At 37.8% G+C, this 15396-nt stretch overlaps 1 protein-coding gene and 1 long non-coding RNA gene across 5 annotated transcripts in view; one reads left to right on the forward strand and one right to left on the reverse strand.

Annotated features, from left to right (window-relative positions):
- Positions 1-13081, reverse strand: part of LOC126757084 (uncharacterized) — a 72384-nt gene extending 59303 nt beyond the window's left edge. For all 4 annotated transcript variants that reach the window (XM_050470683.1, XM_050470684.1, XM_050470678.1 and 1 more), the window contains exon 1: positions 12989-13081. The gene's annotated coding sequence lies outside the window, so the exon portion shown is untranslated. The remainder of the gene's footprint in view (positions 1-12988) is intronic.
- LOC126757121 (uncharacterized) lies at positions 12996-14512 on the forward strand. Its single transcript, XR_007666692.1, has 3 exons — positions 12996-13094; positions 13211-13591; positions 14419-14512. It is a non-coding gene; the product is annotated as an uncharacterized LOC126757121 (long non-coding RNA).
- Positions 14513-15396: the final 884 nt, after the last annotated feature.

Genomic DNA, 15396 nt, shown 5'->3' on the forward strand with positions numbered 1-15396 from the left:
CTTATCAGCATTCCGTCCCCTAGAAGGAAGCATCGGAGACCCTATAAGCCATATATACCATGACGAACTTAGTCGATGTAGCCACATCCGTTAGTCTGTTCGTCCGTCCATCTGTCGGTATATATGTTTTGAGATATCGATCCGAAATTTGTCACACGTCCTTCTTCTTCCAAAGAAAAGGAGGAGTTATATTCACGAAATTTAGCGTATGTTATTGTCTAAGACAATGGTGCAATCTCCGGAGAAATTGTTCAGATCGAACCACTATAGCATATATGTAGCTGCCATACAAACTTCCCGACCGCAATTAAGTTCTTGTATGGAATATTTTATATTTTTGAAGAGTATTGTAGCTTCGCTGCAACCGAAGTTAATGTTTTTTCTTATTTTGATACCTTTTATTATTTTTTCTCACCCTGTATGAATGGCAACAGCCAAATAAATGGCAAGGCAAGTGAAACACACAATGCAAATGTAACAATTGTGACAAGAGCGTAGAGAAAATGGCAATTGAAGTTACGAAAGGCAAAGTTATGAAATGAAAAAATAAGTAAATTTATGCCGGTACTTACATATGTATGTGCATATGTGTGTGTATGCGTGTATGTATGTACTCTGTTAGCACACATTTGTCTAAACGATGGATAGCGCAGCCATGGATGCATGGCTTTTACGCTTTGGTGATGCGTGGAGTTTTTGTTTCACGCAAGGTGGCAGGGTCAGCAAATACATATTTACAAATACTGTACATGTAAAAACACACACATGCATTGAAATGTGTGAATGGAATGGTGTTGGTAAGCAGAATTTTTCTGCTATATTTCACTCGCTGGATGCGTGTAAAATTATTTCAGATACAGAATGCAGAGTCAAGCATAGAACTTCTCTGTAATTGTATTTGCTTTTCATGTACATGTATGTATGTATGTGTGCGAGCAGATTTGTAAAATTTCATTTACTTTTTTCGATTGCGAAATAGATACAATTTGCATTGCGCTGGAAAGGGCACAAATAAAACAACAACTAATAACAAAACCAACAACAACAAAAATCGAAAAAATGTGTGCAGTGAAAGCCGTTCGCTCCACCAACCCGCCCGCAACACAAAAATTCTACAGCAAAACTGTCAGCAAACGTGAATTATGAGACTGTTTAGGTTGAAGGGCAGAAAAACAAGCCGAGGTGATAGAGCAAAAAACGGGGAAGTAGGGGGATAGAAAACAGAAAAAAGGGCGAACGACAGTCACACACACGAGCGAACGCATAGCAAAGCGGAATAGGCAAAATTAAACGTTTAAAGCGCTGTAAACTGCAAGCCGCATACAAACAGACGCACGACGGCACGAACGGCCATTTGGAATGTGGATGACAACAACAACAGCAATAACAGCGAACAAAACGACTACAGGCTTTTGCCAAACATGAGTGTCATCAAGAAAAATTTTCACTTTTTGCAGCTGCCTAAACTTTTGTTGACGCCACACCGACGAGCGACGACCGACGGCCGATGGAGCCAACGCTCAAATCGGTAATAGGTAAGGACAGAGGAGCGCGCGTCAGATGCATGTACATTTGTATGCAACGAATCGATCTGGAAGCAGCTTCGTTTAAATGTAAACTGCGTTAGGTGTGGGCGTCTTGTAGGGAATTAGTTGAACGCAGGCACATACAGGTGTAGTACGTATACTCGGACTAGGACTAGGTGCTTGGGTGTGTGGGAGGTTGGCAGGCAAGAGCATGAGCAGCACTTAGGCCGGAGGCGGCACAGTTTAACAGGATAAAGCAGAATGAACACAACAACAACAAACATACAACAATAAAAACAAAAATACAACAACAAAAACAAAAATACAATAGCCACAACCAATACAAAAATAACAACTACAAAAATTTACAAAAGCAAAAGCAACAACATTTGCAAAAAATCACAACAATAACAACAACAACAAGCACCATAAACATTTCGGCTTAGGTGGCGTGTCGAGGCATGAAACTCTATTAAAATGTGCAAAACCGTAGAATCCAATGAAAATGCAAAATGAGCGTAAAAGCTGAGAGCACCCATCGAAACGGCGATTGGTTCGAAATGCTTTCGCAATTAGTGTAGAGTGGTATGAGTGGTGTTTCTGTTTTCTATTTTGCAAGTTAGTCGCAGCATCGGAAATTTCGTTGCACCGGAAAAAACTTAATGATCTGTTAATCGTATTTCGCTATAAATTAATTGCACGAAGTGTATGCCACAAGAGAGTGCACAGAAACTTGATAAGAAGAAAAGCAGAGTATATGGTTGATACATATTGTAAATGGCATTAAGTCTCTCAAGATTGGATCGATAGTGATAATATGGTTTATGGCGATGAGGACCATTTCTGACTCAATAGTTATGTAAAGAAGCAAAATTTCCGCATTAGGGACGAAGAGCAACCTGAAGAGGTTCAAAACCTGCTATTTCATCCACAAAAAACTACGGTTTCAAAAATATTGCCGGTGAGAACGTAACCGTCAATGGAAACCGTTATAGCGCCATTATAACCGACTATTTGATACCTGAAATTGAAACCCGTGATCTCGGCGACATTTGGTTTCAACTAGATGGCGCCACGCTCCCCACATTCTATCAACCAATGGATTTATGGAGCTCGAGTGGCCACAAAGTTCGTGTGATATCACACTGTTAAACTTTTATCCTGTAAGGATATATAAAAGTCTATACGGACAATACCGCTTCGATTCAGGCCTTGGAGCCAAACACCACGCTTGTAATTCGCCAGTTACCAGTCGAAATCCTCAAACGAGTAATCGAAAATTGTACTCAACGGATGGATCATCTGAGACGTAGCTGCGGCCAACATTTGAAAGAGATAATCGTTAAAAAAATAAACGTCAAAGAAAGTTCTTTCAAATGATAATAAACATTTCGCATTTAATTTGAAGTTTCTGTTTAAAAGTATGAAAATCGTAAATTTGGATCCCTAGTGTAAAATTTGCTCAAGCTTGAACTTCATTACCGTTATTTATGCAGATAAGAAATATAAAAAAATATCTCCCTTTTCTCCTTCTCTAAAAAGAGCCTCTAAGAAACAAGAATTTCACCATTAGAAACTGTAAAAATATAGAAATGCACGAATTTCCAAACAAAGAGAATTGCAGATAAAACTCTGGACGTATTTTCCCACATTTTCATGTGAAACCCCTAGACAGAGGGGAAAAGCGCTACTTGAGCAGAGATTACGTAGTATCTCCAAAGCATTAGTAAGATACAAAGCAGTTTGAAAAAATGCCGGGCGCAGAGCAAGAGCTAACAGCTGTTAGGTGGACACGTAATTTGGCAATTACCACTGCAGCGATAAAAAGGATGTGGAAGCAACAACTGCAGGCAATTGAAACAAAGGAATAAACAAAATGCATAACAACAAAAACATGTTGCAAAAAAAAGATAAAGAAAAAACAAATAAAGCAACCACAGGCAAGACATCTCGTGCTCAGCAAAATGGGAAAATAAATAGATACTCACACATATTCACACATACCAACAAGCCTGGAGATAAGCATGGAGTGAGACAAGTAATGAGAAACAACAACAATAAAACACACAAATACTTCAGTTAGGCGCAAATATGTATGCGAAAAGGACAATAACACAACAGCAAGGACGCCAAGGATGCAGGCGCAGAGGGCATACATACATATACGGAGAATACATAGAAACACACACACACACGCACACATACTTACATACTTATTTGTACAGCACGAGGCAAAGAAACAAATGCAAAGTTGAGAATTTACTGAACTAGTCGCCGCATAGAAAATCAGACTACAGCAGCTCGCAGCAACAGCGCAAAGTACCATGATCTAAAGAGAGCGGGAGCGAGCGAGACAGTGAGAGAGATAGTTATGCAGTGATGCCAATGACAAAGGCTACACGCAGAGGAAATGCAGAGGCAAATGCAGTATAGTGCATAAAAGATATAATAAAAAGAAAAATCAAACAATAACTATAACAACAACAACCAGCAACATAGAAAGTGTGCAGGAGTTGGCGCAGCATTAAAGCCAAAGGCAACTGAGCCACCGCGAACAGAGTCGAAGTCGACCGGGAGTGCTGTGTTAGTAGCGCTCTAGCGCAGTGGCTGCGAGTGTATGTGTGTGTTTGTGCACAAGGAGAGGGCGCAACAATAGAGTAACTGCAACTACTCCTTTCCTTCCTTGGCATTTGTAAGCGTCCGGAATTGTAAGGCACATATTTAGAAACCAGAAGACACCAACACACACAATCACAGGCGATTAAAAGTAAACAGACTCTGTAGGAAATTGTTTAGTTCTTTTGTATGTGTTGGAAATAAAAATTACAAAAATCACCTTATGGTTAACGCTATATTGGTCTACTGAGCGTATTATTCGCAACACCTTCACCCATCTTGAGGACCAGCATTCATTATTGGATAATATTCGACTTAATATACCAAGTCCAGCACGCAGTGAAGAAAATACATCAGCCGTAGTTGTGAGTGTACACGAAGATCGTGGCAGTCGATTCGGCGCCGGTCGCAACAACTCGGACTGACGTATGGGATTGAAAGCTTGCACGAACTGAAGCCGCTCGACCGTCCAAAGCGACAGCGCTTCACTCTATGGGCTACTAAAAAGTTCCAAGAATATCCGACGTTTTCGAAACAAATTTTGTTCAGCGATGAGGCCCATTTCTGAGTCTATGGGCATGTAAACAAGCAAAATTGCCCGATTTGTGACGAATAACAACCTGAAGAGATTCAAGAGCTGCCATTTGATACAGAAAAAACAACGGTTTGGAGTGGTTTGTGGACCGGTGGATTCATCGATCCATATTTCTAAAAAAATTATGCCGGTCAGAACGTAATTGTCAATGGCGACTGTTATCGCGCCATGATAACCTACTGTCTGACGCCTGAAATTGAAGCTCGTGAACTCGGCGACATTTGGTTTCGACAAGACGGCAGTGCTTTACTCGCATCGCATCAATCAATGGATTTATTGAGAGGACACTTCGGTGGGCAGATAATTTCACGTTATGGACCGGTCGATTGGCTACCAAGATCGTGTGATATCTCACCGTTCGACTTTTTCCAATGAGAATATGTAAAGTCTAAAGTGTATGCGGACAATCTCGCTTCGATTCGGGCCTTGCGTGAAAAAGTTTAACATTGGAATAGTTAACTACAAAAAGTCAATATTGTCCATTTATGTGTTTCCTTAATTGATCTACAAAACTGAAAGCAAATATTTTTAAACCCAGAGACAAACTCTCTTAAATTCAACTTCCGGTTCTCTGAATAAGTTCAGACTGAGCTGCCGAGTGAGGTATTTGAAGCGAAGTGCCTAAAAGCATAGAGACCGATGCTGTGTAATAAAGTCTGAGTGCTTAGTGATACCAGTATGGTGTCGAACTGCTGTTATGTTTCCACAATATTCTATTAGATGAACAAAGAATATGGTAAGCCGAAAGAAATTGGTACCTAATACAGATGCATTGAATTTTCATAACATTTCAGAAATGTTAACATCTATAGTTAGGGATATAATGAATGTTAAATTCTAAGCATATACCCATAACCGAAGAAATTATAAAAAAAACGATTTCTTCACAACACCAAAAATGTTTCTGCAGTTTAAATCGAGGATGCGGGCTATTAAACGCTGATAATCGGAAAGGATTATAAATATTCTATAAAAAGTGCAATAATCAAATAGAGAAGAGCTTGACCTTACTTTACAAAAGACTGATTGAGTAGTTACAGTTTCCAAGAGTATAAAAAGAAGCATTACAAATATTATCTGATTTACCTGTTATCGATAAAAATATGATATGGTGTATAATCTCCTGTTCCCACGACCGTCGTGTCTAAGTAACAGGGACGAACCCGGACTTTTATGCGGCCAAGGACTATAAACCCGGCACCATGCCTCGAAATTTATCTTCTCCGAATTTTATTGTTTCATTATAATTATCTCTGAACATAAAGAATAATACCATATATTTAGGTCTCTTCCGAGATGTGCGAGGTCATTCAAAGAGGTTTGACAGTGATGTTACTAGCATCTATCAGTCTTATAGTGACCATCTGGTACCAAATACTTCCAAAATAGGTAGGAAGGCCAAAATATAGTGCTAAGCTAATAAAAGTCTGTGTAATTGTTGGGAGAACCGCATTTTCTTTGACAACAAAATATAGTTTTTTTAAGATGTGCGTCTTTCAACTTGTGTTTCGGAAACTTGGCTTGTCGAATTAAATGTTTAGCCTTGGAGTTACACTTTTCTCTACATATTTCCCATTGTTCTTGCTTGGACACTATATTTAAAACAAAAATCGAAATTTCCAACAAAAAGTAAAATTTAGAATTTTTCATTGCAGGGTTGCTGCACATATTTATCCACCCGTATATTTATTTACAGCTATAAGTGTATTAGAAAGCTGTGTTATTAAAAAGGGCTTGCTCTTTCGCGGACACTGAGGTGTGTGGCTTACTGCAGCAAAGTCGGCTGATACAACTGTACACCGGCTGTGGCAGGCATGAAGAGCACACGACACCCTGGCCGACTGGTTGGCGAGCACTGCAGCAGGCGGCGGCGATGCTGGTACGCCGTGTGCAAGCATTTTGCACTGCTGCTGCCACTGCCACCAGCGGCGTCGCAATTCGCAAAGGGCAGCATAATTATTATTTGACGTTTAAGCGCGCGATGCCGCACGCACACACACACATACAGCTTCGTTTTGTAGTCTTTGCTTCGACCAAGCAGCGAATCAGTGAATGCAGCCAGCGCATAACGCGCAACAACAACAATCAAACACGCCACATGCTCTGAACTCACTCAGCAGCAGTATTCGTGAGTTGTTGTTGTTGTGATGGATGCTTGGCAAGCGCGAAGGACGTGCAGTTAACAATGCGAATGCTTTGCCTGCCAAACGAACTTTAAACTGAATAACGCAGATTTGCCTCCATGCCAGCCGGATTGTTTGCCCGCATTGTATTTATATGCATTTGTTGTTGTTGTTGTTGTTGTTGTTATTGCTGTTCTTGTCGCCTTTGTCTATGGCATAAAGATGAATCTCATTCACTTCATTTCGACTATGTGCGCATATCTGAAGCTCTCATGCTCCGAGTCTGCGGCGGCTGTACATTCTGCAGCATCCTCGCCTGCACAACACATCTTTTGTTGGCAGACAGCAAAGCGCGAACTGCATATTAAGATAGTCGTAGTCGCGTGGCGCAACGGAAATGACTGATTCTCATAAGGAAGTGCAAAAGAGCTGAAGAAATTGCAATGGAATTGCAGAGGAAGGCTTAATTCATGATGATGAACTTTCATAATTGCACACATGCATACAGACATACAGACATACAAACACATACATATATGTATATACCTGCACATAATATATGTCGTATATGTACAGAATAAACATACCAAAATTTATGTAGACACACGCCTGCAACATTCTCGGGCTAAGCTCGTAACAGCGTGTGTTTTAGGGAAGAGACAAATTCTCTAAAATATACAGATTTCATTTCCACCGGGAAAAAAGTAATAGAAATAATCAATTTTCCGTACATGAACACGATTTTTTTCGGACAGTTTGTATAGACGTTGAGCAAGGTCAAAAGTTCCGTCAGGATCGGGAAGGACCTCTCCCAACCGTTCGATACTAAGCGAGGTTTCAGACAATAAGACTTCCTTTCGTGCGGCTTCTTCAATCTAGTGCTGGAGAAAATAATACGAGCTGCAGTGCTGACTAAAGAAGATACTATCTTCTATAAGAGTGATATTGATATCATTGGCCTCATCAACAACCGCGCCGTTTATTCTGCTTTCTCCTAACAGGATAAGGAAGCGATGCGTACGGGTTAGATTGTGAAAAAGAAAAAGACGAAATATCTCCTATAATCAAAGAAAGAGTGGCACTCTCGTGCCATCGCTCTCACGTCACTGTTGACAGTCATAACTTCGAAGTCGTAGATAATTTCGTCTGTCTTGCAACCAACATTAACACCAATAGCAACGCCAGCCTCGAAATCCAACGCAGAATAACTCTTGCCAACAGGTGCTACTTCGGACTGAAGGTAATTGAGAAGTAAAATCCTCTCTCGACGAATGACGATGTTAGAATAATTTTCGAATCTTTTTTACAATACCTGTATTGGAAAGCCCATATAGTGACCGAGATGTTGCCTCAAAAACAAAATAACTCTGATGTTGGCTTGTAGTACCAAGCTAAACTAGAATACTGTGAAAGTTTAATGACTTCATCTACTGCCTCAGTACTTCTTCTTCTTGGACTAACCTTAACTAGAATACTGTGAAAGTTTAATGACATTCACTTCAATCCTTCTCAAGTTATTGGTGTCAAAATTATGCTGCTGTCTTTCCTTGCAGTGAAAATAAAAATGAGTTTTGTTTCTTGATGGCAAAAATTATGCTTGATAAGTGGTAAAGAAATCCCGAAACGAGCTTAGGTTAAAATATTCATGAATTTTTTCAAATGAAAGTGTTTTACGAGCCATGGATGATGCGTGCGATGAAAATGGTAAACTTGTTCGACTTTCAAAGGACAATCTATCACTGGTTAAACACGACGAATGATTTGTGACAGAGAATGAAACATGGCTACAAGGCGGTTGTTGCCGGTGAAATGTTTTAACCAGTATTTTTGGGATTTATTGTATATGGAACTATTTTCATCGAATTTGTTAAGAGTTTACATGAGTTTACGGGATTCGAAAAATCTATTTTTTTATTCAGAGGTGTTGTGGAATCTGATAGTTGTTTGTGTCGGTTTTAGGTGTCACGGAAACCAATTTCATCGGTTTTGCTATCAGAAACAAAGCAAGAAGATAGTCGCTCACAGATTTGAAATGTAAGTTAAGAAATCAATTTATTTCATTATTTCGAATTAATTTATCTTGATTTCTATAGGAAAAATATAAATAAAAAAACACGAAATATCTTAATTATTGAGTTTTTGAAAAAAACCGGATATTTAAAGATATTAGATTTACAAAACGTAACAAACGTAATTTAACACCCAAAATCGTCTTTATTCATTCGATAAATGTTATTTCTTAAAATCTTTCTTTAATTCGGAACTCATTAAAAACTTTAATAGGATTGCTTCCAAATAAATGTATTTGCAGGTTTTGTCACATTAGTACACAGCTGATTCGAATATTGGTTTTGCGTATTTTCGAAAAGACGAAATTCCAATCAGATTCTGTGACATCATTGAAAATCAGAATTGGTTTGCATTTCTGACAGCTAAGCAATTCTGTCTTGGATTCCACAACACCCCTGATTGTCTTATTGAATTCTACAACACCTTTAGAATATTAGCCTAAATTTTGCGTGCGCTCCAGGCTGGCTAGGCTAATTGCGGGGTCTTTAAACGCGTTTTCCTCGAAAATGTGTTTTTGAAGTCGGTTGGAAAAATTTCTCGAGAACTACACAACCCATCTTCATGAAATTTTACACGGGTCTTTGAGATACAATTCTTAAAGACTTGGACGAAGGATTTTTTTCGATTACTAATATTTGAAAAAAAAAAAATGTCGCGATATTTTCACTGAAAATTTCATTTTTTTGTAAAAATGTCTGCCAAAAATACAGTTTTCAGTTTTTTTCCTTCGTTAGTTTCAGGGTGCGTAGATCTCTGAAACCTATACTGAATCGATGAATGAAAACAGTACAAAAATCATAACAAGTGCAGAAATTTTACTCACTTTAGCTGAGTTGTGAACCCATTATGAATTATCAGAAAGAAGGGTACAGTATTTGCTGAACGATTCCCAATTTTTATTTATAGCTCTCAATTTCATCCATGAAATCCAATGATATAAATGCATATTTCCATATCATATTTCAATAGGGCAGGAGGTGCCAAGCCACTTTTTTGAATACGAGAACGCAGTAAAATTTTATATTCTTTGTATCAATGTAAATTTATGTACTTACAAATACATACATTCAGGTAAACGAGTATAAAACATATATGTACATAAACCCATTCATTCACGTTAACTCCGAGCATGAACTTGAACTTGACCTCCACAAACAAAAGACAGCCGATCATATTAAGACTGCTTTTAATAAACATCCGAAGAGTGCGATGAACAGCAAAAGCAGCAAGAACTCTACTTTTCCCTTTACTCACGCATATTTATATATCGTTAATAACTACAAAATACAATCTACAAATAAAGACTAATACCTTAATCGCACGAAAATTTATGGAATGACCATTTAGGTATTTAATAAGAAATGTAAATTCATGCATGACTGAGTTTTTGTTGGCTTAACGGCTGTGGAGAAATTAAAATTCAAACTTTAAGTGTCTCTCGAGCGCAGAGCGGAAGGGCGAAGAGCAGAGCGAGGCAAGAAATGTGTGAAATGTTTAGTTTTTCAAGTGAATAAAAAGAACACACAGGTGGTTTTGACGAAATTCACATTTACAAGCACGCATACAAGCATATAATATAGTATATGTGTATGTGTAGGTCTGTCTGCGTAAAAAAATTGAACAAAGCGCTGAGTGAACGGATATGGGAGAGCGGCACGCCAATTAAGGTTAGGACGCATAAAAAAAATTAAAAATTAAGAAGTATATATACATATATGTGCGTAATTACATATGTATATGCATGTAAAACAAAAACAACAAAACCGAAAATTATTTTATTTTATTTCGCCTCGCGAACACCAAAGCCAAGTCAATTAAGCGCACTCCACCAACAAAAGGTAAGCCCGGGAAGTGGAAGATATCTCGTAGAATGACATACCACGAATTTATGCGTAAATTAACACAAAGTGGAGAAGCAAGAAAGCATAAATAAAGCTTTTGATGGATGTGTTCATGGCAGTAAAAAAAATCCAAAAAAATTTGAAAATGTTCGAATTAATCAAAGTAAACAAGTGCCACAAACGCGAGCAAAACACCAACACACTCAAGAACAAAGAAACCAAGTGCGCTGAAAATAAGCAAATGGACACACGAGTACGTTTTACAATATTTGCTTTCATGGAAACACCGAAAATTCCGACACTGATGCGCGAGCGCTGATATGGAATTCAAAACATGCTCTGATTTCGAAACATCTTGGCAAACGCTGCGCTACGATTCGACGTGGAAAGGTCTCAACTAGAACACAGCAACAGCGACAAGTTAACGACCAAAAGAAGAGTTGAAATTCAAGTGACGTGAAACTAAAGAAACAAAAATATAATTAAATTGAATTGAATTAAACAAAAAAGAAATTCTATAAAATGGAGTAAGGGAAGAAGAATTAAAGGTATATAAAGTATAACCCCACAAACTTTATAATTCATCTGAGCACACCAACAAATGTTCTTTGTAAAGGCATTTTCATGAGATAATATTTCGAGTAAATATTTCATGCTCAACATAATGCAATTGAAGAATATACTTTAAGCTTTTCACGCGATAGTTCGAATTCAAAGGAAACATTTGACTTCGAGATCTTAAATTGAAAGGGTACAAAATACAGCTGTGGGAGAACTGGAGCCGCTTGACCTTTCCAAATGAAAAGTTCCAAGAAGATCCGACGTTTTCGAGCCAAATTTTGTTCAGCGATGAGGCCGATTTCTGGCCCAATGGTATGTAAAAAAACAAAATTGCCGCTTATGGGACGAAGAGCAACCTGAAGAGGTTCAAGAGCTGCCATTTCATACAGAAAAAAGAACGGTTTTGATGTGGTTTGGAATCATCAAATGTAATTTCACGTTTTGGGCCGGTCGATTGGCTACCAAGTTCGTGTGATATCACACCGTTAGACTTTTCCCTATGGGCATATAAATAGTCTATGCGGACAATCCCGCTTCGATTCAGGTCTTGGGGCAAAACATTACACTTGTCATTCGCCAGTTACCAGTGAAAATGCACGAACGAGTCATCGAAGATTGGACTCAACGGATTGGCTATCTGAGACGTAACCGCGGTCAACATTTGAAAGAGATAATCTTTCAACAATAAATGCCAAAGAGTGTTCTTTCGAATGATAATAAACATTCCATTAAAAATGAAGTCTCTGTGTTTTTTCTTTAAAAAAGTAGGAAACCTCGATATAGATCACCTTAATAAATATGTGATGCAAAAGTGAATTCAATCCTGGAATAAAAAAAAATACTTCGAACACAGGTCTATTTACCGGATTCAACTAATAAACCGGAGCACATATACTCGGGGTACACATTCGGGAATTTACCGAAAACTCATTTAATTTGTGGGTTTATGATGAATATTTTACACCATTTTTGCCAAATACAATTACATAAATGACTTGATAAAAATGGCGAAAAGATACAGTTAAAGGTTTGACAATTCTGATTATAGCTCCTGTTCTTATCAATACCCTCTGTCGGGTGGCTTCCTTTAAATGCTAAAAATTTTACGTAATTGTAAGTAATTTTGTATGAATATATAGGAGAGATAGAAGTAAAAACTTTCGCCCTCCAAAAAATGCAAAAACAATTTCAAGATTAACTAAAAGAGAGCAATAGCGACAGCGGTTTCAATTCAAAACCACAAATATGAAGAATAGAAGAAAATTTAAGTAACGAGATATATGTACATAGATAAATCATATGTATGGGTGTCTATGAACATTTTTATGTAGTATGTATATGGTATCCGTATATCTAGTTTAACGCCTGCCGCCATTTATCAAATACACATCAACGGCGTTAGCTGCGACGCGGCAGCGCAGTCGTCAATAGCTACACCACCCGCCATCAGAAGTTGAAAAATCACAAACTTCAATATGAATAAAAGCAAATAATAATATACATACATACATATGTACATATGAGCCGCTCTAGACACATACACTGTCATATATACGCAAGTGTACGGAAGTATGTATATGTGTAAATGTATGTTACATGTGTATTTTTGTGTTCATAGGTATGTGTATGAGTCAGTAATGACCAAGTAAAACTTACCGTGTCTTCCAGCGATAATCGAGTGCTCGCTACGGAGAAATTCATTTTAGCGGCGGCAAACGATTTGGCAGCTACGCCGCCACTAAACTCGGCCGCAATGGAGGAGGTGATAATTGAAATATCCATATTTAAGCCATCTAACGACTATTGTTTTTGTTGTTGTTGTTGTTGCTAGTAAGCACAATAAAAATTTTTACTTTTTTTTACTTATGTATGTACTAGGCAGATGAAGCGTTGCGTGACTTTGCGTTTGGAGCGTTGAGCGTTGAGCGATTTGCTGTTTCTTCTGTGCTTGCGTTTAGAACAGCAGCGCGTTATTGGACTCAAACGTCAAAGCGACTTTGGAATTCCAGCGCTTTGGTCTCTACGCCTCGCTGTTGCTTGTTATGATGATGAGCATTGGTGTTGCTGATGATTGTTATTTTAGGCCGCTAAGCTGTTTGATGGCAACTGCTTGCTTGTTGGCGGCGGTTAATTGCGTTGCTGTAACACATACACACACACGCGTCACAAAAATTATAACACTAACACCATGCAAGCACGAACAAAAACACTAAAACGACAATTAGAAGTTGTTGTTGTTATTATAATGCTTGAATACACGTAAGTATAATTAATATAATCGTAATTTTATTTCTGCAGGCGGTGGGTGATTCAACACCGACACCTTTTAAATAATTTTCTTGTTTTTGTAACTTTATTAAAACTTTTTTGTTGTTGTTGTAGTTTTCATCAAAATCACATCACAAGAAAATAATTAATTTTTGCATTGTTGTTGTTGTAGTAGAGTTTACTTTGTTGTTGTATTTTGATTAAACATGTTGTCATTGCATTTTGCTGAAACCATGTTGTTGTTGTATATAGATGAGAACTTCTTCTTGTTGCTGCATTTCAATGAAAACTTATTGTTGTTGTTGTATTATTATAAATTGTTGTTGTTTTTGTTGAAAACTTTTTGTTGTTACTGTATTTTGATGAAAACTTTTGTTTTTGTAGTATGTATGTTGTTGTAGTTTTTGTTGTTGTTATATTATATGTATGTATATATAATTGTTGTATCTAATATATTCTGCGTACAACTTTCACACAAACACTGCCTACACCAACACAAACACTCACACTTGGCATAGTCGACTTAGACGGTATTTGCTTTCTTAAAAGCGCCGGAAATTCCTGTTGCTGCAGAATTAGCATGGCAATTTTACATGTACATATGTATGTATGCAAGTGAATTTATTAATTTTAGTTGTTGTTGTTACCTTCTTCTTTTACCAGACACACACTTTTGTAGCACACTGTGACACTTTTGCGCATATTTCAGACACTATTGCAATTAATGAAAATATTTTAACACTTCTTGTGCAATTTCATCTCATAAAAAGTTCAAATTTTTGCGAATTTTTCAAAATTTAGATTCTTTGATCTTTCAGCACTAGACACACCGCTAACCACAAATATAATGATATACATATATGTATGTATGTATGTATGTACATATATGTACCCGACAAGCGATCTCACCAAGTCAACGTCAATTGATCAGCGCACGCCAACTGAATCGAATTCGCCGTCAGCCGCCGACAAACGCCGAAATGAGCGACGAGCTAGAGAAGAGAGGAAGAGAGAGAGACAGAGAGTTGGATATCAAAAGAGTGGTCATCGGCAGAAATATATACGTATTTATATACAAATATATGGCGTATAGAGATTATTATAAATTATTTATTATCAAAGAAAAGTAAAACGAAAACGAAAACGAAAAGCGAAAAATAATCAAAATGAAAAAGTAAAAAACATAACAAATTGACAGCTGGCCGCAAAAGTAATAATATTAATAATAATAACAACAAACACTGTAAAAAGAAATAAGTATTATTTATTTGTGCACAAGAACAACAACACTGGAGCGTGTCTCGATGTGTGTGTGTGTGTGCGGACAAATGAACTTATCGAGCAGCCGGCGCATTTTGGCACAGTCGGCCTAAGCGGAAAAATTTATTTAATATTTTATGTAAATACAAGGTAAACAGGACTTAAAAAAACTTATTTTATTAAAAATAGTCTCCTTAATACAGCTTTTTGCTCGGGCCAAAAGCATACCGAACGAGTGTTTTAGCTCGTTGGCCGGTATGGCCGCCAGTTTGCCGGTGCAAGCCTTTTGAATAGCCTCTACGTGTGGGAAGGAAGAAGTCGCACGGTGCCATATCAGGTGAATACGGTGAGTGGTTAATGGTTAAAATGTGATTTTTGGTCAAATAATCGGTCACAAGCGTCGATCGAATGTTGGATTCTGAGCAATTTTTGGTCGTCAGTCAATTTGTGCGGAACAAACCGTGTACACACCTTTCGTAAACCCAAATGTTCGGTGAAAATGTGATAAATCGAAGTTTTGGAGATGTTAAATTCCT

This window comes from Bactrocera neohumeralis, chromosome 4 (assembly GCF_024586455.1).
Source record: "Bactrocera neohumeralis isolate Rockhampton chromosome 4, APGP_CSIRO_Bneo_wtdbg2-racon-allhic-juicebox.fasta_v2, whole genome shotgun sequence".
In the NCBI taxonomy this organism is placed as follows: Eukaryota; Metazoa; Arthropoda; class Insecta; order Diptera; family Tephritidae; genus Bactrocera; species Bactrocera neohumeralis.